Below are 23,831 nucleotides of genomic sequence, written 5' to 3' on the forward strand. Positions count from 1 at the left end.
ATGTTAATGCCTGAAAACAATTTTGCAATTTTGACATGTGTAAGTACAGCTCTACACATCATTGCAACTACTTTGTGCATCCAGGGGTATTATACCTTTTTTTAAAGGACAAATCGGGGGCTTTCATTTGGTGGTAAATGGTAATGCCTATCTCCTGATTTTTTTTCTTTTTTATTATTGAAACCAAATTGGCTCAAAATAGAGTATTTTTTTATTTTTAATTTAGCTGTATGTTTATTACTATTACCATAACTTACCACCAAAGAACAACTCAAAATAAATGCACCTAACGATCAGAGCGATACCACATTTGTGAATGTGAGTTGTTGGTTGTATCCGCAGGAAGGCCCAGAAACAATAGTGTGCTTGTTGCTTTTTTTTATCCTACCTAAAGCACACTGACACTAAATTAAACTGATACTAATTTAAAAAATGCTTTTTAAAAAAAATCCTACCCAAAATATAATGACTCTGACCTTTGACCCTGGCAGTGATCATAGATCAACCTTTGATCTGGCTATTTTTTCCTTTATTTTTATTTTATTTATTTTTTTCATACTTTGGTTTACACTTTTCTCCCCTGCAAGGAGAGAAAGATACAATGTATTACAGTATATAATGTATCCTGTCTGCATACGATGTATTATGTAATGTATCCTGTGTGTATACCATGTATCCTGTGTGTATACGATGTGTTATGTAATGTATCCTGTGTGTATATGATCTATTATATAATGTATCCTGTGTGTATATGATGTATTATATAATGTATCCTGTGTGTATACCATGTATCCTGTGTGTATACGATGTATTATATAATGTATCCTGTGTGTATATGATGTATTATAAAATGTACCCTGTGTGTATACGATGTATTATGTAATGTATCCTGTGTGTATAAGATGTATTATGTAATGTATCCTGTGTGTATACGATGTATTATGTAATGTATCCTGTGTGTATACGATGTATTATGTAATGTATCCTGTGTGTATAAGATGTATTATATAATGTATCCTGTGTGTATATGATGTATTATATAATGTATCCTGTGTGTGTGACGATCGCGGCGTCAGACCCCTGACCTTCTCACCAAACTTGTGACCGAAGGACTAGCCAATCTAAAACCGCGATGTCACGTGCGTAACAATGCCATGCCCAGCTGCACCCTGCACAATGATTTTCCAGCTAATTGGATCACAATCTATGTATCGGCAGCCTGAGAGCGATTTTTACTGGGTCAGGTTAATTTACTCCCTTCACACTGCCACCATCTCCTTTTTGTACAGAGAAAGAGGAAACTCGGCGATATCAGCTATAACTCTATAATGGTTGAGATAATCATCTGTATAACACGGTCACCGCAGGCTGGTTATACAGAGGGTTAAACAAACACAGTAGCGCTCTTTTAGAGGAAGGAATTTGTAATTTGCAATAAAGAGCTATAGAAACAGTTCAACACTTTCAGAAGGAAAGATTTTTTACTAAAAGGTCAAACGGGTGCAATAAATATATTTACAGAAAAAAAGATGTGACCAATATATATATAAATATACAGAGAACAACAGCACAGCAAAGAGATAACAGAGAGAAGATAGAGGGTTAAAGTACTTGCCAAAGTCCTGGGTTAGCAGATCAAGTTTCAGAGCAAAAGGGTATGGGTCTCCCCAGGTGGTCCTGATGGTAAAAGGGAGAATTCTTCAACTTAGCTCTCTTAGGCCTGACAACCCATTTTGTAGTTCCCCAACAGGGGGTGTCTCTGAAGTCAAGGACCAATACCCCGTTTAGGGAGGGATTGTCTGGGCGTAGACCTAAACTAGAGCCAAAATCTCTTATAGTTCATATTTTGGCTCATAACTTTCCCTATGCACAAGTGACATTCCACCCACGGGTAGATTATTATGCAGATGCCTCTGAGGAGCGGGTAGATATGAAATATGAAATACATATTTATAGGGTTCCAGAGATGTAAATTTCTGCTTTCCTATGTATTCCAGTCAGGGATTGTGACCTACAAAACTGTTTGTCTCCTCGTGGCCAATCTGAAGATATGCCTGGTTTTTATGTAAGTCTCTCATATTCCAAGATATGAGACATAGGGGAAAAATGGATTTTAAAAGTATTATCTGGTTTCCTGCTTCTCAGGAATGCCTTGAACTCCTGGGAAGGCTTGCATTATCCTTTAGGAGGTGTTATATTGCACAGCTCTCTCAGATAACCAGGCACTTCAGGGCTCCCTGCTGTGCTCTGGCCTGCCTGCAACACTTCCAACACCCACACCAACCAGAGTCCCTGTGGCTCTCAGAGAGGGAGGGGGAGAATGATGGTACAAAATGGAGATTCTTAACAAAATGGAGGACTGCGTCGGCCTCTGGTGTGCACGATTGCGACAGTGTGTATACGATCAGGGGCAGACTGACCATTTGGAAACTCAGGCACTGCCCAAGGGCCCGGGGTCAGTAGGGGGCCCCATGAGATGCCCCTGGTACCTTTTTCATATGCTTTTTTGAGTTTGGGCAAGGACATAGGAGCCCCATGATCCCCTATTGCTTGGGGGCCCCATGAGTTGTCAGTCCGCCCCTGTGTACGATGTATTACCTAATGTATCCTGCGTGTATATGATGTATTATACAAAGTATCCTGTGTGTATATGATGTATTATTATTATTATTATTATAATACAGTATTTATATAGCACTAAAAGGTTTGCTCAGCACTGTACATTATAGTGGGGGACAGAACATGAGACAATACAGTAACAAAACAATACATAAGGGGGTCAAGGGCCCTGCTCTTTCGATCAATCTAGGAGGGAGGGAAGAGTGGTACAGGAGGAAGTGGCTGTGGGGGATGGAGTGGTAGGAGGAGTGGAGGAGATCGGCTGTAAGGTGAGGGCGGGGTAGGCTTCCCTGAAGAGATGGGTGTTCAGGGTGCGCCTAAAGGTGAGGAGGGTAGGTGACAGTCTGATGGATTGGGTTAGTGAGTTCCAGAGGATGGGGGAAGTCCTGGAGAAGTCCTGCAGTCGGGCGTGGGAGGTGGAGACCAGGGAGCTAGAAAGTAGGAGGTCTTGTGAGGAGTGAAGATTACGGGTAGGGTGGTATTTGGGTATCAGGTTGGTGAGGTAGTTTGGGGCTGCATTATGAATGGCTTTGTATGTCTGTGTTAGTAGTTTGAATTTAATGCGTTGGGCAATCGGGAGCCAGTGGAGGGAATGACAGAGGGGGGTGGCAGATGCAGAGCGGTTGGTAAGGTGGATGAGTCTGGCCGCTAAGTTCAGGATAGACTGAAGCGGGGATAGTCTGCGACGAGGTAGGCCGGTGAGAAGGGAGTTGCAGTAGTCCAGACGTGAGATAATGAGGGAGTGAACGAGTTGTTTAGTTGTGTCTGGGATTAGGAACGAACGTATTTTGGAGATGTTGCGGAGGTAGAGCCTGCATGAGTTTGCCAACGATTGGACATGGGGTTGGAAGGACAGGTTTGAGTCTAGAGTGACACCTAGGACTTTGGCTTGTGGGGTGGGACTGATGGTGGCGTTGTTGGTCATGATGGAGAAGGTGGGGGGGAGGGGGGCATGGGCTGGGGGGAAAATCAGGAGTTTTGGAAAGGTTCAATTTGAGGAAATGGAGCGACATCCAGTCTGATATGTTGTTCAGTAGGTGGGTGAAACGGGCTGAGACTGAAGGGGTGAGGTGAGGGGTGGAGAGGTAAATTTGCGTGTCATCGGCGTAGAGGTGATAGTTGAAGCCGTGGGAGTGTATCAGTTTGCCGAGGGAGGAGGTGTAGATGGAGAAGAGAAGGGGCCCGAGGACCAAGCCTTGTGGGACCCCAACAGAGAGGGGGAGAGAGGGGGAGGTAGTAGCATTATAGGTAATGCTGAAGGAGCATTGGGATAGATAGGAGGAGAGCCAGGAGAGAGCGGAGTCTCTGATGCCGAGGGAGTGTAGTTTGTTAAGGAGGAGGGGGTGATCGACTGTGTCAAAGGCCGCGGAAAGGTCAAGGAGTAAGAGGACTGAGTAGTGGCCATTAGCTTTGGTGGTTAGCAGGTCATTAGTGATTTTACTTAGGGCGGTTTCGGTGGAGTGTAGGGGACGGAAGCCAGACTGTAGTGGATCAAGAAGGTTGTTGTCAGTGAGGTGGGCGCATAGGCGATTGTAGACTAAGCGCTCAAGGAGCTTAGAAGTAAATGGCAGCAGGAAGATGGGTCTAAGGTTGTTCAGGTTGGTGGGGTCCAGGGAGGGTTTTTTGAGTATCGGGGTGATGTGCGCGTGCTTTAGGGGGGAGGGGAATGCACCAGTAGAGAGGGAGAGATTAAAGATGTGGGTGAGGGAGCGTAGGATGGAGGAGGAGGGTGACCGGAGGAGTTGTGTGGGAACAGGGTCAAGGGGGCAAGTGGTGAGGCGGGCTTCTGAGAAGACCTTAGTGACTTCCTCAGTGGTAGCAAGGCTGAAGGAGCGGAGTGTTGGGGAGGTTATAGTGTGCAGGATGTTAGGTGTGGTGGGAGGTAGGGCGGTTGCGAGGTCAGAAGAGGGGAGAGTTGGTGGGGTTATGGTGGGTGGGAGGGAGGGAGGCTAGGTGGGAAGGTAGGTTGAGCATTGGCGATGTCCTTGCAGATTGCGTCGATCTTATTTTGGAAGTGATTGGCAATCTCGTGGGCAGTGAGTGAGGTACTGGGTGGGGGTGGGGGTGGGGGGGGGAGTAGGGAGTAGTGGAGAAGGGCCGGCGAGGACAGGTGGAGAGGGTGTTGATGAGGGTTACGAAGTAGGCTTGTTTGGCGGCATGGAGGGAGGAGGTGTAGGTGAGGAAGGCGGATTTGTAGAGGGAGAACGATCTAGGCGATCTGGTTTTGTGCCATAATTGCTCCAGCGCACGACTGCATCGTTTAAGATTTTTAGTGTGGTCGTTCTGCCAGGGTTGAAGCGGTCGGGGTCTAATGCTATGTGTGGTTAGGGGTGCTAAGGAGTCTAAGGCAGCTGACAGCGAGTCGTTGTACGCAGTAGTGGCCAGGTCAGGGCATGACAGTGGAAGGATACTGTCGTACAGACGGTCAGCTGCAGAGTAGAGAGGGGCCGGGTTCAGGTTGCGGAGGTTACAGCTGGTGATGGTTTGATGTTTGGGGGAGGAGGCGTTAGAGGACAAGGAGACAGAGAACATAATGAGGTTGTGGTCAGAGAGAGGGAAAGGGGTGTTAGTGAGGTTGTGGGGGGTGCAGAGATGGGAGAAAACGAGGTCCAGGGTGTTCCCGTCGGTGTGGGTGGAGGACTGTGTGCACTGTGTGAGTGCAAAAGAAGAAGTTAAGTGGAGGAGTTGGGATGTAGACGGGTTGTTGACATTGATAGGGCTATTGAAGTCTCCAAGGATGATGGTGGGTAGCTCAGAGGAGAGGAAGAAGGGTAGCCAGGCAGAAAAGTTGTCAAGGAAGCGGGATACGGGTCCAGGAGGCCGATAGATTACTGCAATCCTCAGAGGGCTGGGGGAGAAGAGTCGAATGAAGTGGGCCTCGAAGGAGGAGAAGGATAGAGAGGGGGGGTTTGGGAGGACCTGGAAGGTGGTCAGCGGTGACAAGAGCACACCGACCCCACCACCTCTACGACCGCTCAGTCTGGGTGAATGGGACCAGACGAGACCTCCATAGGAGAGTGCCGCAGGGGAGGCGGAGTCAGGGGCTTGAATCCAGGTTTTGGTGACCGCTAGGAGGTTGAGGGAGTGGGAGATGAAGAGGTCATGGATGGATTATGTAATGTATCCTGTGTGTATACAATGTATTATATAATGTATCCTGTGTGTATACGATGTATTATACAATGTATCCCGTGTGTATACGATGTGTTATATAATGTATTCTGTGTGTATACAATGTATTATATAATTTATCCTGTGTGTATACAATGTATTATATAATGTATCCTGTGTGTATACAATGTAGCCTGTGTATATGATGTATTATACAATGTATCCTGTGTGTATACAATGTATTATATAATGTATTCTGTATGCATACCATGTATCTTTCTGTCCATTCAGAAGAGAAAGAAAACACATGGACAGGCTATGCAGTGACTGAACTAGGAGTCCTGTTATTATGGGAGAATCGTTAGTACAAGACCCAGGGCTCTTGGTGGGATCCCAGTCTCTGTGCTGGCAATGAGCTGCACAGTGCGCTCCTAGCACAAAGAGAAGTATGCATATTTGTGGCCTCACAGATAAAGGACCACTACAGTGAGGCCGCATATCTACGTACTGTCAGTAGGAAGGGGTTAATGACAGCTATAGATTTAAAATGACTGAAATGATATAAACATGTTAAAGCTTATCAGAGATTTTAGTGATTGAGTTTACAATTATTTTACCTTGAGCTTGGACTATTGAAAAGAAAATACTTTTTCAACAGAGCAGCTAAGCGTAGGCAGGTAAGCTCATGAAAAGGAACCTGGAGCGCTTACTGTTAGATGGATATATGTAATAAAGAAGGGAACATTTCATTCCATTTCTTTTAATAAATATGTTACTAGTCTTGTGTATTAACAGCTAAATACAAGAAAAGAACAATTTGTTTTGTATCTTACACCTGTAACTACATTTGCTAATGTTAAAATAATATTCCAGGGACACCTTTTTGCTGTGCACTCATTAGGTGAAGAATTATTTTAACTAGGGGTGGGATATTCATTTAAAATGGGAGTGGTCCTACAAGAGACATATCATTAACCTGTTGAATAATTTAATTTTAAATTATTGTATATCTACTTAAGCGCCGGATGATTTGACCTCTTTCATGACCAGGCCATTGTTTTCATTACTGCACTGCTTTAACTGACAATTGCATGGTCATGCAACACTGCACCCAACAATAAATTGATATAATTTTCCCACCAAAAACAGAGCTTTCTTTTGATGCTATTTAATCACCACTGGGGTTTTTATTTTTTTTTATTATATGGGTAAAGACGATCAATTTTGATTAAAAAACATTTACTACTTTTTGCTGTAAAAAAAGCAAAAAATAAAATTTCCTCAAAATGCATTCTGCTACATATTTTTGGTAAAAAAAATCCCAATAAGTGTATATTAATTGGTTTGTGTTAAAGCTATAGCGTCTACAAAATTATAGGATATATACTGGACATTTTTTTTATATATATATATATATATATATATATATATATATATACTAGTAATGGCGGGTGTAGCAAACTTGCTCATCAGAGATGGATGCGGAGTTCCCCTTTTTTATTAGAAGTATTCCTCAATCCTTCATTCGCTACCCCCTCCCTTCCTGAGAGGCACAGGGACAGAGGTGCAAGTGTTAAAAGTTGCTGGCAGGTTGGAACAGCAGGGGGCCCAGAACTACAAAGCCCCCCCATAGAGATAGCAGACACTCTGTCCCAAAACCTGTGTAACTTCGCACCTCGGGGAAAGATAACAGGGCCTTCTCAAGAGTTCAAGGCATTCCCCAGAAGCACAAAGCGGATAACATTTTTAAAAGATCCAGTTGTCACCTATGTTTCATATCATAGATTATGAAGCTGTTGGTTTTAATTCAGAGTCTGCCCGACATCCCTCCCAAAACAGGGTATTGGCCAGTAGTCAGAGCCACCCCCCCTTGCAGGGGGGCTTTAAAAGACAGGCTGGCAAGCCTAAAAAGTAAGCTAAAGACATCTCCCAATTTTAACATCGTAACAAAAGGAGATCAAAGATCCTTCCCGCTCTGCAACTTGGATCTGCTTACCTTAAGGCTGAAAATGGCAAGTAACTTAACCTTCTAATTTCTCCCTGTTATCCTGTGCTGTGCATTTTCTGTGTGTGTATATCTTAGTGACATCTCTTTGTAAATATTTTATTGCACCTGTTTGACTCTTTTAGTAATAATTCTCTCTTTCTGAAAGTGTTAAACTGTTTCTAAGCGCTTACTTGCAATTCACGAATTAATGCCTTTGAAGAGACGCTACTGTTTGTTATAATCTCTGTATAACGGGCCTGCGGACCGCGTTGTACAGATCATTATTTCAATCATTATAGTGTATATTTGATAAAGGTGGTGGTAGGTAGAGGGTTAGTTGCGTAATTACCCGACCCAGTAACAAGCGCATTCAGGCTGCAGGCACCGATTGTAGTCCATTAGCTGGACAATCGTTGTGTAGGGAGCAGCTGGGTGTGGCCTTGTTACGCGCGTCACACCGCGGGTTTAGATCGGCCGGTCCTTCGGTCACGAGTTTGGTGAGAAGGTCTGGGGTCTGACGCCACGATTGTGACGTATTGGTGGTCACGGTCGTGGGCTTGTCGCATGTTGTTGGCAGCGATCCGGCGATTGTGACAGCGGCGATCAGCAACTTATAGCGGTGCTGTGATTTGGGCCAATTTTCCAGTTTTTCAATGTCCCTCACCCCCCCATAGGATCATCTTGGTGGCTTATGTCTACGCACATTACTGGCTGTTATCTTTGAATATATGGCGGGTTTTGGAACACTCATTACGGGTATACTGTACTACTCTTATTTTAAAAAAGTCTATGTATGACAACAATGTAAAATAAAGAAATATTGATTTTACTATTTTGTGTATGTAGTCTCTGTGCCCATAAAGTCCAATCACATTAATTCACATTAATTCCCACATCAATTAAATCACAACTATTAGGACTTGGCACTGTTGTTTATATTGGGTGTGACCCATCACCGAGGGTACACCACGTGTCCGTTATATAGTTAGGAGACAGTACACTGTGGCTAATTCTGAATCCACATAGAGAAAAGCTGGAAATCTTTTGCATGTATGTAAATAGGGATTCTATACTGATCCCAAATGTATTGGGACGATATAGACTGGCCCCGATGTAATGGGATGATATACACTGACCCCCAATGTAATGGGATGGTATACACTGACCCCCAATGTAATGGGATGATATACCCTGACCCCCCAATGTAATGGGATGATATACACCGACCCCCAATGTAATGGGATGATATACACCGACCCCAATGTAATGGGATGATATACACCGACCCCCAATGTAATGGGATGATATACACTGACCCCAATGTAATGGGATGATATACACTAACCCCAATGTAATGGGATGATATACACTGACCCCAATGTAATGGGATGATATACACTGACCCCAATGTAATGGGATGAAATACACTGACCACCAATGTAATGGGATGATATACACTGACCCCAATGTAATGGGATGAAATACACTGACCCCCAATGTAATGGGATGATATACACTGACCCCAATGTAATGGGATGATATACACTCCCCCCCCCCCCACCCACCAACACACACACACTTAATGTACCTCTGCACACCTCTGCTTGCTCAACTTTTCACCCCACTCCCCCACCCCAAATTGTAATGTTTATTTCTGTATACCTCTGCTCACCCCTTTTCTTGCTCACATTTGAACCCCAAATGGTAAGCCCCCTCTCTGTATACCTCAGCTTGCCCACATTTTCACCCAACCTCCACTCACCTACCCCAAATGGTAACCCCTAAACCTCTGCTCACCCTTTTTCTTGCTCACATTTGAACCCCAAATGGTAAGCCCCCTCTCTGTATACCCCTGCACCTCCTGAGGTTCCCACCTTATCCCTTTAAACCTGAACATATATTAATTACACAGGTTCTGGGGATGATCTAATGCAGATACGGCACTAAATGAGTTTAATGACCACCTTAATCAGCCCCAGAACCAGTGTCATTAATATGTGTTTGGGTTTCAAGGGATGATGTGGTAACCCTACTGCCACCCCACCTCTGCTGGAAGTCCAAACATCTCATCAACTACTCTTTCAGCAAAAATACATTTCACGGTTAGTTTTGGACTTCCTCCTAGTTTGAGGTCAGATCCTCACAGAACCCATGTAATTAATATGTGTTCGGGTTGAAAGGGATGAGATGGCAACCGTAGCACCTCCCCCTCTTTTTGCTCACATTTTAATCCTAAATGGTAGGTACCCCCCCCCCCCATCCCATATTCCTCGACTCCCTGCCCTTGCTCACCTATGCACTCTGTTCATCTCCCCGGCAGTGCGGCACCATCTTCCAGTCCTGTTTCTGAGGTCATGCTTATAAGAATGGGTAGGGTTCCACACCTGCTGCTGATTATGTACATTCCCCACCTGTGCAGCATTCCCCGCATATTTGTTAGGTGTCATTTACATATGAAAACACCTCTTACCCCTACACCTAAAGAAGGAGAAAGTTCCTTCAGTCACCTATTCCTGTAAATGAAGAGAGCGGTTAGTTTCGATTTCCTCCTCCTATGCCTATGAGGATGGAGAATTTAGTTTTGTTTCCTCCTCCATTCTGTACAAAAGAGATTTGCTTTGTCTCTCATTTCAGAAACAGAAGAGTGACGGCAGTGAAAGACCAAGTGTCCCATCAAGTCTGTCCATTTTTTATTTTTATTTTTTTTGTTTGTTTTAGTTCTACATAGTTACATAGTTAGTCTGGCTGGAAAAAGACAAAAGTCCATCCAGTTCAAAAATAAGTCCATCCAGTAGGAAAAAAAAGTTATAATCCTACACCCACAGTTGATCCAGAGGAAGGCAAAAAACCCAGCAAAGCATGATCCAATGTGCTCCTGCAGGGAAAGAATTCCTTCCTGATCCCCCGAGAGGCAATCGGATATTCCCTGGATCTACTTTACCTATAAATGTTATTTCCAGTTATATTCTGTGTATCCAAGAAAGAATCCAGGACTTTCCTACAGCAATCCACTGAGCTGGCCACAACCAACTCTTGAGGGAGTCTATTCCACATTCTCACAGCTCTCACTATGAAGAAACCTTTCTGTGTTTGGAGATTAAATTTCTTTTCCTCCAAACGTAAAGAGCGCCCCCTTGTCCTCTGTGATGACCTCAGGGGGAATAACTTTCCACCGAGTTCACTATATGAACCACTGATGTATTTATACATGGAGATCATATCCCCCCTTATGTATTATACATGGAGATCATATCCCCCCTTATGTATTATACATGGAGATCATATCCCCCCTTATGTATTATACATGGAGATCATATCCCCCCTTATGTATTATACATGGAGATCATATCCCCCTTATGTATTATACATGGAGATCATATCCCCCCTTATGTATTATACATGGAGATCATATCCCCCCTTATGTATTATACATGGAGATCATATCCCCCCTTATGTATTATACATGGAGATTAGAGATGAGCGAATCGAAGTAGGCGAAGTGGAATTCGAGTCGAATATTGGAAAATTTTCCAATCCGTATCCGAATCCGAAAAATAGCCTACTTCGGACGCGCGAATCGAAATTTTTCCTAAAATGGCGGCGGACATGTGCGGCGACGGAGCGGGGATGTCTGGGAAGGCGCGCAGACAAGGCGCGCTGACCCATAATGCATTCCTTAATGACATGTGATCGCATTAGCCAATCAGCAGCCAGGCAGCCAGCACTGTGTAATGGTCGAGCTATAAATAGCGGCCATTTTAGAATTCTTCATTTGCCTCCAGTCATTCAAGAGAGGCAGACCGCTCTGTATTAGGGACAGAGGGCCACAGAAACGTTACTTGGGGACAGAGAAACGTTACTTAGGGACAGAGAAGCATTACTCAGGGACACAGAATTGTTAGTGAGGGCCACAGAATCGTTACTTAGGGCCAAAGAAACGCTAGTTAGGGCCACAGAATTGTTACTCAGGGACAGACAGAATTGTTACTGAGTGCCAGAGAATTGTTACTTAGGGCCACAGAAACGTTAGTTAGGGCCACAGAATTGTTACTCAGGGACAGACACAGAATTGTTACTGAGGGCCACAGAACTGTTACTTAGGGCCACAGAAACGTTATTAGGGCCACAGAATTGTTACTCAGGGACAGACAGAATTGTTACTGAGTGCCAGAGAATTGCTACTTAGGGCCACAGAAACGTTAGTTAGGGCCACAGAATTGTTACTCAGGGACAGACACAGAATTGTTACTGAGGGCCACAGAACTGTTACTGAGGGACACAGAAACGTTAGTTAGGGCCACAGAATTGTTACTCAGGGACAGACACAGAATTGTTACTGAGGGCCACAGAACTGTTACTTAGGGCCACAGAAACGTTAGTTAGGGCCACAGAATTGTTACTCAGGGACAGACACAGAATTGTTACTGAGGGCCACAGAATTGTTACTTAGGGCCACAGAATTGTTACTCAGGGACAGACAGAATTGTTACTGAGTGCCAGAGAATTGTTACTTAGGGCCACAGAAACGTTACTCAGGGACACAGAATTGTTACTGAGGGCCACAGAACTGTTACTTAGGGCCACAGAAACGTTAGTTAGGGCCATAGAATTGTTACTCAGGGACAGACACAGAATTGTTACTGAGGGCCACAGAATTGTTACTTAGGGCCACAGAAACGTTACTCAGGGACACAGAATTGTTACTGAGGGCCACAGAACCGTTACTTAGGGCCACAGAATTGTTACTCAGGGACAGACACAGAATTGTTACTCAGGGACACAGAATTGTTACTGAGGGCCACAGAACCGTTACTTAGGGCCACAGAAACGTTACTCAGGGACACAGAATTGTTACTGAGGGCCACATAACCGTTACTTAGGGCCACATAATTGTTACTCAGGGACAGACACAGAATTGTTACTGAGGGACACAGAATTGTTACTGAGGGCCACAACCGTTACTTAGGGCCACAGAATTGTTACTCAGGGACACAGAATTGTTACTGAGGGCCACAGAACCGTTACTTAGGGCCACAGAATTGTTACTCAGGGACACAGAATTGTTACTGAGGGCCACAGAACCGTTACTTAGGGCCACAGAATTGTTACTCAGGGACAGACACAGAATTGTTACTGAGGGACACAGAATTGTTACTGAGGGCCACAGAAACGTTAATCAGGGACACAGAATTGTTACTGAGGGCCACAGAACCGTTACTTAGGGCCACATAAAAGTTAATCAGGGACACAGAATTGTTACTGAGGGCCACAGAACCGTTACTTAGGGCCACAGAATTGTTACTCAGGGACAGACACAGAATTGTTACTGAGGGCCACAGAACCGTTACTTAGGGCCACAGAAACGTTAATCAGGGACACAGAATTGTTACTGAGGGCCACAGAACCGTTACTTAGGGCCACATAAAAGTTAATCAGGGACACAGAATTGTTACTGAGGGCCACAGAACCGTTACTTAGGGCCACAGAAACGTTAATCAGGGACACAGAATTGTTACTGAGGGCCACAGAACCGTTACTTAGGGCCACAGAATTGTTACTCACGGACAGACACAGAATTGTTTCTTGAGGGACACAGAATTGTTACTGAGGGCCACAGAACCGTTACTTAGGGCCACAGAAACGTTAATCAGGGACACAGAATTGTTACTGAGGGCCACAGAACCGTTACTTAGGGCCACGTAAACGTTAATCAGGGACAGACACAGAATTGTTACTGAGGGACACAGAATTGTTACTGAGGGACACAGAATTGTTACTGAGGGCCACAGAACCGTTACTTAGGGCCACAGAATTGTTACTTAGGGACACAGAATTGTTACTGAGGGCCACAGAACCGTTACATAGGGCCACAGAATTGTTACTTAGGGACACAGAATTGTTACTGAGGGCCACATAACCGTTACTTAGGGCCACATAATTGTTACTCAGGGACAGACACAGAATTGTTACTAAGGGACACAGAATTGTTACTGAGGGCCACAACCGTTACTTAGGGCCACAGAATTGTTACTCAGGGACACAGAATTGTTACTGAGGGCCACAGAACCGTTACTTAGGGCCACAGAATTGTTACTCAGGGACACAGAATTGTTACTGAGGGCCACAGAACCGTTACTTAGGGCCACAGAATTGTTACTCAGGGACAGACACAGAATTGTTACTAAGGGACACAGAATTGTTACTGAGGGCCACAGAAACGTTAATCAGGGACACAGAATTGTTACTGAGGGCCACAGAACCGTTACTTAGGGCCACAGAATTGTTACTCAGGGACAGACACAGAATTGTTACTGAGGGACACAGAATTGTTACTGAGGGCCACAGAAACGTTAATCAGGGACACAGAATTGTTACTGAGGGCCACAGAACCGTTACTTAGGGCCACATAAAAGTTAATCAGGGACACAGAATTGTTACTGAAGGCCACAGAACCGTTACTTAGGGCCACAGAATTGTTACTCAGGGACAGACACAGAATTGTTACTGAGGGACACAGAATTGTTACTGAGGGCCACAGAACCGTTACTTAGGGCCACAGAAACGTTAATCAGGGACACAGAATTGTTACTGAGGGCCACAGAACCGTTACTTAGGGCCACATAAACGTTAATCAGGGACACAGAATTGTTACTGAGGGCCACAGAACCGTTACTTAGGGCCACAGAATTGTTACTCACGGACAGACACAGAATTGTTTCTTGAGGGACACAGAATTGTTACTGAGGGCCACAGAACCGTTACTTAGGGCCACAGAAACGTTAATCAGGGACACAGAATTGTTACTGAGGGCCACAGAACCGTTACTTAGGGCCACGTAAACGTTAATCAGGGACAGACACAGAATTGTTACTGAGGGACACAGAATTGTTACTGAGGGACACAGAACCGTTACTTAGGGCCACAGAACCGTTACTTAGGGCCACAGAATTGTTACTTAGGGACACAGAATTGTTACTGAGGGCCACAGAACCGTTACTTAGGGCCACAGATTTGTTACTTAGGGACACAGAATTGTTACTGAGGGCCACAGAACTGTTACTTAGGGCCACAGAATTGTTACTCGGACAGACACAGAATTGTTACTCAGGGACACAGAATTGTTACTGAGGGCCACGGAACCGTTACTTAGGGCCACAGAATTGTTACTCAGGGACACAGAATTGTTACTGAGGGCCACAGAACTGTTACTTAGGGCCACAGAATTGTTACTCAGGGACACAGAATTGTTACTGAGGGCCACAGAACTGTTACTTAGGGCCACAGAAAGGTTACTCAGGGACACAGAATTGTTACTGAGGGCCACAGAACTGTTACTTAGGGCCACAGAATTGTTACTCGGACAGACACAGAATTGTTACTCAGGGACACAGAATTGTTACTGAGGGCCACAGAACCGTTACTTAGGGCCACATAAACGTTAATCAGGGACACAGAATTGTTACTGAGGGCCACAGAACCGTTACTTAGGGCCACATAATTGTTACTCAGGGACAGACACAGAATTGTTACTGATGGACACAGAATTGTTACTGAGGGCCACAGAACCGTTACTTAGGGCCACAGAATTGTTACTCAGGGACAGACACAGAATTGTTACTCAGGGACACAGAATTGTTACTCAGGGACACAGAATCGTTGAATTAAAGAGTATGTCAGACAACATGCAGAGGAGTGGCAGAGGAGGCAATGTTTTAGGAGCGAGCAGACGTGGCAGCAGAGGAAGGGGTCGAGGCAGCACTATTCGCAGCCAGAGGCCAGTGCTCCCGGTGTCATCCAGCGGTCGTGTCTCCACCGACAACCCTGCCGTCGACGATTGGTTGGCTCGGTCGTCTTCCTCTTCCCAGGTCACCTCTGACACCTACAGCCAACGGTCGGTGGGTACGTCAGACACAACCGTTAGTTGGCATGGCCCGGGAGCAAGCCCACTGAAATCACGTGTCCTCTACCTGCCCCTGTCCTTTGGTGTTCCCTCACCAAGCGAAGTATCGCATGCTGTGGGCTCAGCCCCACTGTACAGTGAGGAAGAGCTAACAGAGGGCGGTCAGGAATGGGGGGAGACATCCGCCTTTTCAGCAGCCAGGCGAAGAAGTAGTGGCGAGGAGAGTGGCTCGGTAGCCGGTCTAGAGACAGGTCTGTCTCCTGACCCAGATGCAGCCGAGGGGGCTAGTAGTGAGGCGGAGACCCTACTTGATGATGAGGAGGTTGATCGCACTTGGCAGCCTCGTCGTCATCAGGCAATTTCTTCCGCATCATCAGGAGAAGAGGGTGGCAGCTTGGCACCGAGCAAAACAGTCGGTGGGTTGCCCAGGAGACAGCAGCAGGGTCGCAGCAGTGTCAGTGGAGCCAAACGGCCACGGAGTAGAGCACCAGCTCCACTGCAGCCTACCACCACGGCCAGTAGTGGTGCCGGTGTGCACGGAGGAAGCAGCAGTCAGCCAGTGAGGAGTATCGGGGGCAAAGTTTCCTACTCGGCGGTGTGGCAATTTTTTGTCAAGCCGCCCGAGGAAGTAAACGTAGCCGTATGTCGACTATGTGGCCAGAAAGTCAAGCGTGGCCAGGGGGCCCATGTTGGGACTACAGCGTTGCGGCAGCATATGCAGCGTCGCCATTTGGTGGCCTGGGAAAACCGTGATAAAGATACGGCGGTTCTGCCCGCCCCAGCCCCCGCTCCATCACCCGCTCCGTTACTTGCTCCGTCACCTGACGTCAATCGCCCTCCATCAGCCAGTCAAGGCTCCAACACCTCTGCTGAGGGGAGTTGTCGCTCGTTGGCATCTTCCGCTCGTTCAGATGCTCCTTCTCCTGCTACTCCTCTTCACGGATTCCGTCAGCAGTCTTTCTTGGAATCCGTTTCCAAGAGACAACAGTTTGCGAGCACGCACCCGACGGTGCAAAAGCTGAACGTCCTCCTGTCCAAGTTGCTGGTGCTGCAGTCCCTCCCTTTCCAAGTGGTGGACTCAGCACCTTTCCGAGAAATGATGGCTTGTGCCGCGCCGCGGTGGAGAGTGCCAAGCCGTCATTTCTTTGCCAAAAAGGCAGTGCCAGCCCTGCATTCACATGTACAGTAGAAGAGATGGTGGGCCAGTCTTTGAGCATGTCGGTCTCTGCCAAAGTGCACGGCAGCGCCGACGTGTGGAGCTGTAACTACGGTCAGGGACAGTACATGTCATTTACGGCCCACTGGGTGAACGTGGTGCCGTCACAGCCGCACCAGCAACTTGGACAGGTCACGCCACTTTTGCCTCCACGTTTGCACGTCCTTGGTCCGGCAAAGATGTCCGCCTCTACCACCTCTTCTTCCGCCGTGTCCTCAGCCGCCACCCCCGTGCCAAGTCCCATTACCCGACCGGCATATCACATGTGCAGGGTGCAACGGTGTCACGCTGTGCTGCACCTGGTATGCCTTGGCGAACGTAGTCACACAGGGGAGGAACTTCTCAGTGTAATGAACAGAGAAATCGACAGATGGCTGTCTCCGCGCAAACTCAAAATCGGAACCATGTTGACCGACAACGGAAAGAACATGTTGTCTGCTCTGCGTCAAGGAAGGTTGTGCCATGCGCCATGCATGGCTCACGTGTTCAATCTGGTTGTCAAGCGGTTCCTAAAATCCACCATCCCACTGCAAGACATCCTTAAAATGTCACTTAAACTTTGCATGCATTTCAGCCATTCCTACACCGCAAAGCACACCCTCCTTGAGCTGCAGCGGCAGAACGGAATTCCACATCATCGCCTGATCTGCGACGTTGCAACAAGGTGGAATTCAACCCTACACATGTTAGACCGCCTTTACGAACAGCGAAAGGCCATCACCGATTTCCTGATGTTACAAGCGGATAAAGGTACTCCCCTGTGTAACTTTGATGTCAGCCATTGGCAGCTCATGCGTGACACCTGCCGCTTGCTCAGGCCCTTTGAGGAGGCCACGCTATTCGTGAGTCGGCAGGACTATGGGATGAATGACGTCATTCCTCTGTTGCACGTCCTGGAACAAATGCTGTTAACAATGGCTGGTCAGGGTGCGGTAGACGTGGCGCACAGATCTCAACGCCACATGACCCCTGTGGGGGCAGGACAGGAAGAAGAGGAGGAGGTAGAGGAGGACATTTGTGCTCAGGAATTATTGAGTGAAATGGGTGGTTTTTCCACTCAGCGGACAGGAGTGGAGGAGCAGGAGCATCTGGTAGAGGAGGAGGAGGAGACAGAGGACCCAGACGCACCGTGGCAGTATGCTGTGGAGATGGAGGCAGGGAGTCCCTCGCATTCCTTGGCACAAATGGCCCATAGCATGCTCGGTTGCTTGCGTAGCGACAGCCGAATAATAACCATCAGACAGAGGGATGACTTTTGGCTGTCCACCTTGTTGGACCCTCGCTACCGTTCAAAAATGGTGGCCTTTTTCACACCTGCTGAGAGGGAGGCCAAAATAACGTACTATAAAAACCACCTATGTAGTCAGTTGGTCTCTGCCTTTGTGCGCCAACGTCCATCCTCAGACACTGTGGGCCCTGTGCGCTCGCGTTCCGCTGCCATGGCAGCAGGGGAGGGGTGGGGTGGTAGGAGCAGTGGCAGCTCCACCAGCAGTGGCTGCTTCAGTCTGCAGTCGATGATGAGTAGCTTTCTTCACCAGCGCAGTGAGGAAACTACTAACCAGCCGCAGCAGCAGCAGCAGCAGCATCAGGTGGACCTGGAGCAGGACCTCAAACAACAGGCTTGGGCCTACTTGAACAGCACCCTGCCAACCGAGGTAGACAATCCCCTTGACTACTGGGCAACGAAACTTGACCTTTGGCCCCAACTAGCTGAATTGGCCCTTGAAAAGCTGTCATGCCCGGCCAGTAGCGTGGCATCGGAGCGCGTGTTTAGTGCGGCAGGAGGTATTGTAACTCCGCGGAGGACACGACTGTCCACCCAAAGTGTGGAGAGACTCACGTTTGTGAAAATGAATCAGGCGTGGATTAGTCTGGATTTCAAACCACCAGTTCCTGACACAACTGACTAAATCCGCCATGAATCATGCCTCAAACATGTGCCACTTTCAGGTCTCCTCACACACTGCTAGTGTGTTCCATTTTTTGTCATAGGGTGCTGGCAGATTACGGGCCTCCCATAGCTGCTGCCAGGCCCCTAATCTGCCATGGGCCCCTATATACCGCCTCCTCATGCTGCTGCCAAGTCCAGAGTCTGTCATGGGTCCCTGTACGGCCTCCCATTGCTGCTGTCTCCATCGCCACACTCTGCCATGTGCCACTTTCAGGTCTCCTCACACTGCTGGTGTGTTGAATTTTTTGACATAGGGTGCTGGCAGATTACGGGCCTCCTATAGCTTCTGCCAGGCCCCTAATCTGCCATAGGCCCCTATATACCGCCTCCTCATGCTGCTGCCAAGTCCAGAGTCTGTCATGGGTCCCTGTACGGCCTCCCATTGCTGCTGTCTCCATCGCCACACTCTGCCATGTGCCACTTTCAGGTCTCCTCACACACTGCTGGTGTGTTCAATTTTTTGACATAGGGTGCTGGAAGATTACGGGCCTCCTATAGCTGCTGCCAGGCCCCTAATCTGCCATAGGCCTCTATATACCGCCTCCTCATGCTGCTGCCAAGTCCAGAGTCTGTCATGGGTCCCTGTACGGCCTCCCATTGCTGCTGTCTCCATCGCCACACTCTGCCATGTGCCACTTTCAGGTCTCCTCACACTGCTGGTGTGTTGAATTTTTTGACATAGGGTGCTGGCAGATTACGGGCCTCCTATAGCTGCTGCCAGTCCCCTAATCTGCCATAGGCCTCTATATACCGCCTCCTCATGCTGCTGCCAAGTCCAGAATCTGTCATGGGTCCCTGTACGGCCTCCCATTGCTGCTGTCTCCATCGCCACACTCTGCCATGTGCCACTTTCAGGTCTCCTCACACTGCTGGTGTGTTGAATTTTTTGACATAGGGTGCTGGCAGATTACGGGCCTCCTATAGCTGCTGCCAGGCCCCTAATCTGCCATAGGCCCCTATATACCGCCTCCTCATGCTGCTGCCAAGTCCAGATTCTGTCATGGGTCCCTGTACGGCCTCCCATTGCTGCTGTCTCCATCGCCACACTCTGCCATGTGCCACTTTCAGGTCTCCTCACACTGCTGGTGTGTTGAATTTTTTGACATAGGGTGCTGGCAGATTACCGGCCTCCCATAGCTGCTGCCAGGCCCCTAATCTGCCATAGGCCCCTATATACCGCCTCCTCATGCTGCTGCCAAGACCAGAGTCTGTCATGGGTCCCTGTACGGCCTCCCATTGCTGCTGTCTCCATCGCCACACTCTGCCATGTGCCACTTTTAGGTCTCCTCACACACTGCTGGTGTGTTCAATTTTTTGACATAGGGTGCTGGCAGATTACGGGCCTCCTATAGCTGCTGCCAGGCCCCTAATCTGCCATAGGCCCCTATATACCGCCTCCTCATGCTGCTGCCAAGTCCAGAGTCTGTCATGGGTCCCTGTACGGCCTCCCATTGCTGCTGTCTCCATCGCCACACTCTGCCATGTGCCACTTTCAGGTCTCCTCACACACTGCTGGTGTGTTGAATTTTTTGACATAGGGTGCTGGCAGATTATGGGCCTCCTATAGCTGCTGCCAGGCCCCTAATCTGCCATAGGCCCCTATATACCGCCTCCTCATGCTGCTGCCAAGTCCAGAGTCTGTCATGGGTCCCTGTACGGCCTCCCATTGCTGCTGTCTCCATCGCCACACTCTGCCATGTGCCACTTTCAGGTCTCCTCACACTGCTGGTGTGTTCAATTTTTTGACATAGGGTGCTGGCAGATTACGGGCCTCCCATAGCTGCTGCCAGGCCCCTAATCTGCCATAGGCCCCTATATACCGCCTCATGCTGCTGCCAAGACCAGAGTCTGTCATGGGTCCCTGTACGGCCTCCCATTGCTGCTGTCTCCATCGCCACACTCTGCCATGTGCCACTTTTAGGTCTCCTCACACACTGCTGGTGTGTTCAATTTTTTGACATAGGGTGCTGGCAGATTACGGGCCTCCTATAGCTGCTGCCAGGCCCCTAATCTGCCATAGGCCCCTATATACCGCCTCCTCATGCTGCTGCCAAGTCCAGAGTCTGTCATGGGTCCCTGTACGGCCTCCCATTGCTGCTGTCTCCATCGCCACACTCTGCCATGTGCCACTTTCAGGTCTCCTCACACACTGCTGGTGTGTTGAATTTTTTGACATAGGGTGCTGGCAGATTACGGGCCTCCTATAGCTGCTGCCAGGCCCCTAATCTGCCATAGGCCCCTATATACCGCCTCCTCATGCTGCTGCCAAGTCCAGAGTCTGTCATGGGTCCCTGTACGGCCTCCCATTGCTGCTGTCTCCATCGCCACACTCTGCCATGTGCCACTTTCAGGTCTCCTCACACTGCTGGTGTGTTCAATTTTTTGACATAGGGTGCTGGCAGATTACGGGCCTCCTATAGCTGCTGCCAGGCCCCTAATCTGCCATAGGCCTCTATATACCGCCTCCTCATGCTGCTGCCAAGTCCAGAGTCTGTCATGGGTCCCTGTACGGCCTCCCATTGCTGCTGTCTCCATCGCCACACTCTGCCATGTGCCACTTTCAGGTCTCCTCACACTGCTGGTGTGTTGAATTTTTTGACATAGGGTGCTGGCAGATTATGGGCCTCCTATAGCTGCTGCCAGGCCCCTAATCTGCCATAGGCCCCTATATACCGCCCCCTCATGCTGCTGCCAAGTCCAGAGTCTGTCATGGGTCCCTGTACGGCCTCCCATTGCTGCTGTCTCCATCGCCACACTCTGCCATGTGCCACTTTCAGGTCTCCTCACACTGCTGGTGTGTTGAATTTTTTGACATAGGGTGCTGGCAGATTACGGGCCTTCTATAGCTGCTGCCAGGCCCCTAATCTGCCATAGGCCCCTATATACCGCCTCCTCATGCTGCTGCCAAGTCCAGAGTCTCTCATGGGTCCCTGTACGGCCTCCCATTGCTGCTGTCTCCATCGCCACACTCTGCCATGTGCCACTTTCAGGTCTCCTCACACTGCTGGTGGGTTCCATTTTTTGTCATAGGGTGCTGGCAGATTACGGGCCTCCCATAGCTGCTGCCAGGCCCCTAATCTGCCATGGGCCCCCGTACCGACTCCTCATGCTGCTGCCAGGCCCGTAATCTGTCATGGGCCCCTGTTGTCGCTTGTTGGCATATTCCGCTCGTTCAGATGCTCCTTCTCCTGCTACTCCTCTTCACGGATTCCGTCAGCAGTCTTTCTTGGAATCCGTTTCCAAGAGACAACAGTTTGCGAGCACGCACCCGACGGTGCAGAAGCTGAACGTCCTCCTGTCCAAGTTGCTGCTGCCAGGCTCGTAATCTGTCATGCGCCCCTGTACCGCCTCCTCATGCTGCTGCCAGGTCCAGAGTGTGTCATGGGCCCCCGTACCGACTCCTCATGCTGCTGCCAGGCCCGTAATCTGTCATGGGCCCCTGTACCGCCTCCCCATGCTGCTGCCAGGTCCAGAGTGTGTCATGGGTCCCTGTACGGCCTCCCATTGCTGCTGCCAGGCCCGTAATCTGCCATGGGCCCCCGTACCGACTCCTCATGCTGCTGCCAGGCCCGTTATCTGTCATGGGCCCCTGTACCGCCTCCTCATGCTGCTGCCAGGTCCAGAGTGTGTCATGGGTCCCTGTACGGCCTCCCATTGCTGCTGTCTCTATCGCCACACTCTGCCATGTGCCACTTTCAGGTCTCCTCACACTGCTGGTGGTTTCCATTTTTGTCATAGGGTGCTGTATGGCCTCCCATTGCTGCTGCCTCCACCGCCACACTGTGGCTCCACACTCTGGTTTTGGCCCCGTGACTGCCCAAATGAGTGAAGTGTGCGGTGATTCTAAGATCGACGGCACTCATCTGCATGTCATACTGACTGACAGTATTATTTCTCTTCCCCAGCAGACTCCAAGGGCATTTAAATTAAAGGTACAGTGTTCTGCACTAATATTAAGTCTCTCTGAAGCCTAGAAACACCCTTTTTTAAGTTAAATTCACAGCGAATATATTCGACTCGAATCAAAATTTTTCCACAAATTCGCCGAATCAGTCGAATCGAATTTTTGAATACTTCGCTCATCTCTAATGGAGATCATATCCCCCCTTATGTATTATACATGGAGATTATATTCCCCCCTTATGTATTATACATGGAGATCATATCCCCCCTTATGTATTATACATGGAGATCATATCCCCCCTTATGTATTATACCTGGTGATCATATCCCCCCTTATGTATTGTAGATGGAAATCATATCCCCCCTTATCTATTATACAGGGAGATCATATCCCCCCTTATGTATTATAGATGGAGATCATATCCCCCTTATATATTATACATGGAGATCATATCCCCCCTTATATATTATACATGGAGATCATATCCCCCTTATGTATTATAGATGGAGATCATATCCCCCTTATGTATTATACATGGAGATCATACCCCCCCTTATGTATTATATATGGAGATCATATCCCCCCTTATGTATTATACATGGAGATCATACCCCCCCTTATGTATTATACATGGAGATCATATCCCCCCCCCCTTATGTATTATACATGGTGATCATATCCCCCTTATGTATTATACTTGGAGATCATATCCTCCTTTATGTATTATACATGGAGATCATATCCCCCTTATGTATTATACATGGAGATCATATCCCCCTTATGAATTATACACGGAGATCATATCCCCCCTTATGTATTATACATGGAGATCATATCCCCCTTATGCATTATACATGGAGATCATATCACCTTATGTATTAAACATGGAGATCATATCCCCCCTTATGTATTATACATGAAGATCATATCCCAACTTATGTATTATACACGGTGATCATATCCCCCCTTATGTATTATACATGGAGATCATATCCCCCTTATACATTATATATGGTGATCATATCCCCCCTTATGTATTATACATGGAGATCATATCCCCCCTTATGTATTATACATGGAGATCATATCCCCCCTTATGTATTATACATGGAGATCATATCCCCCCTTATGTATTATACATAG

The sequence above is a fragment of the Staurois parvus genome, unplaced genomic scaffold (assembly GCF_062004578.1).
Source record: "Staurois parvus isolate SC_StPar_1 unplaced genomic scaffold, SC_StPar_1.0 ptg002232l, whole genome shotgun sequence".
In the NCBI taxonomy this organism is placed as follows: Eukaryota; Metazoa; Chordata; class Amphibia; order Anura; family Ranidae; genus Staurois; species Staurois parvus.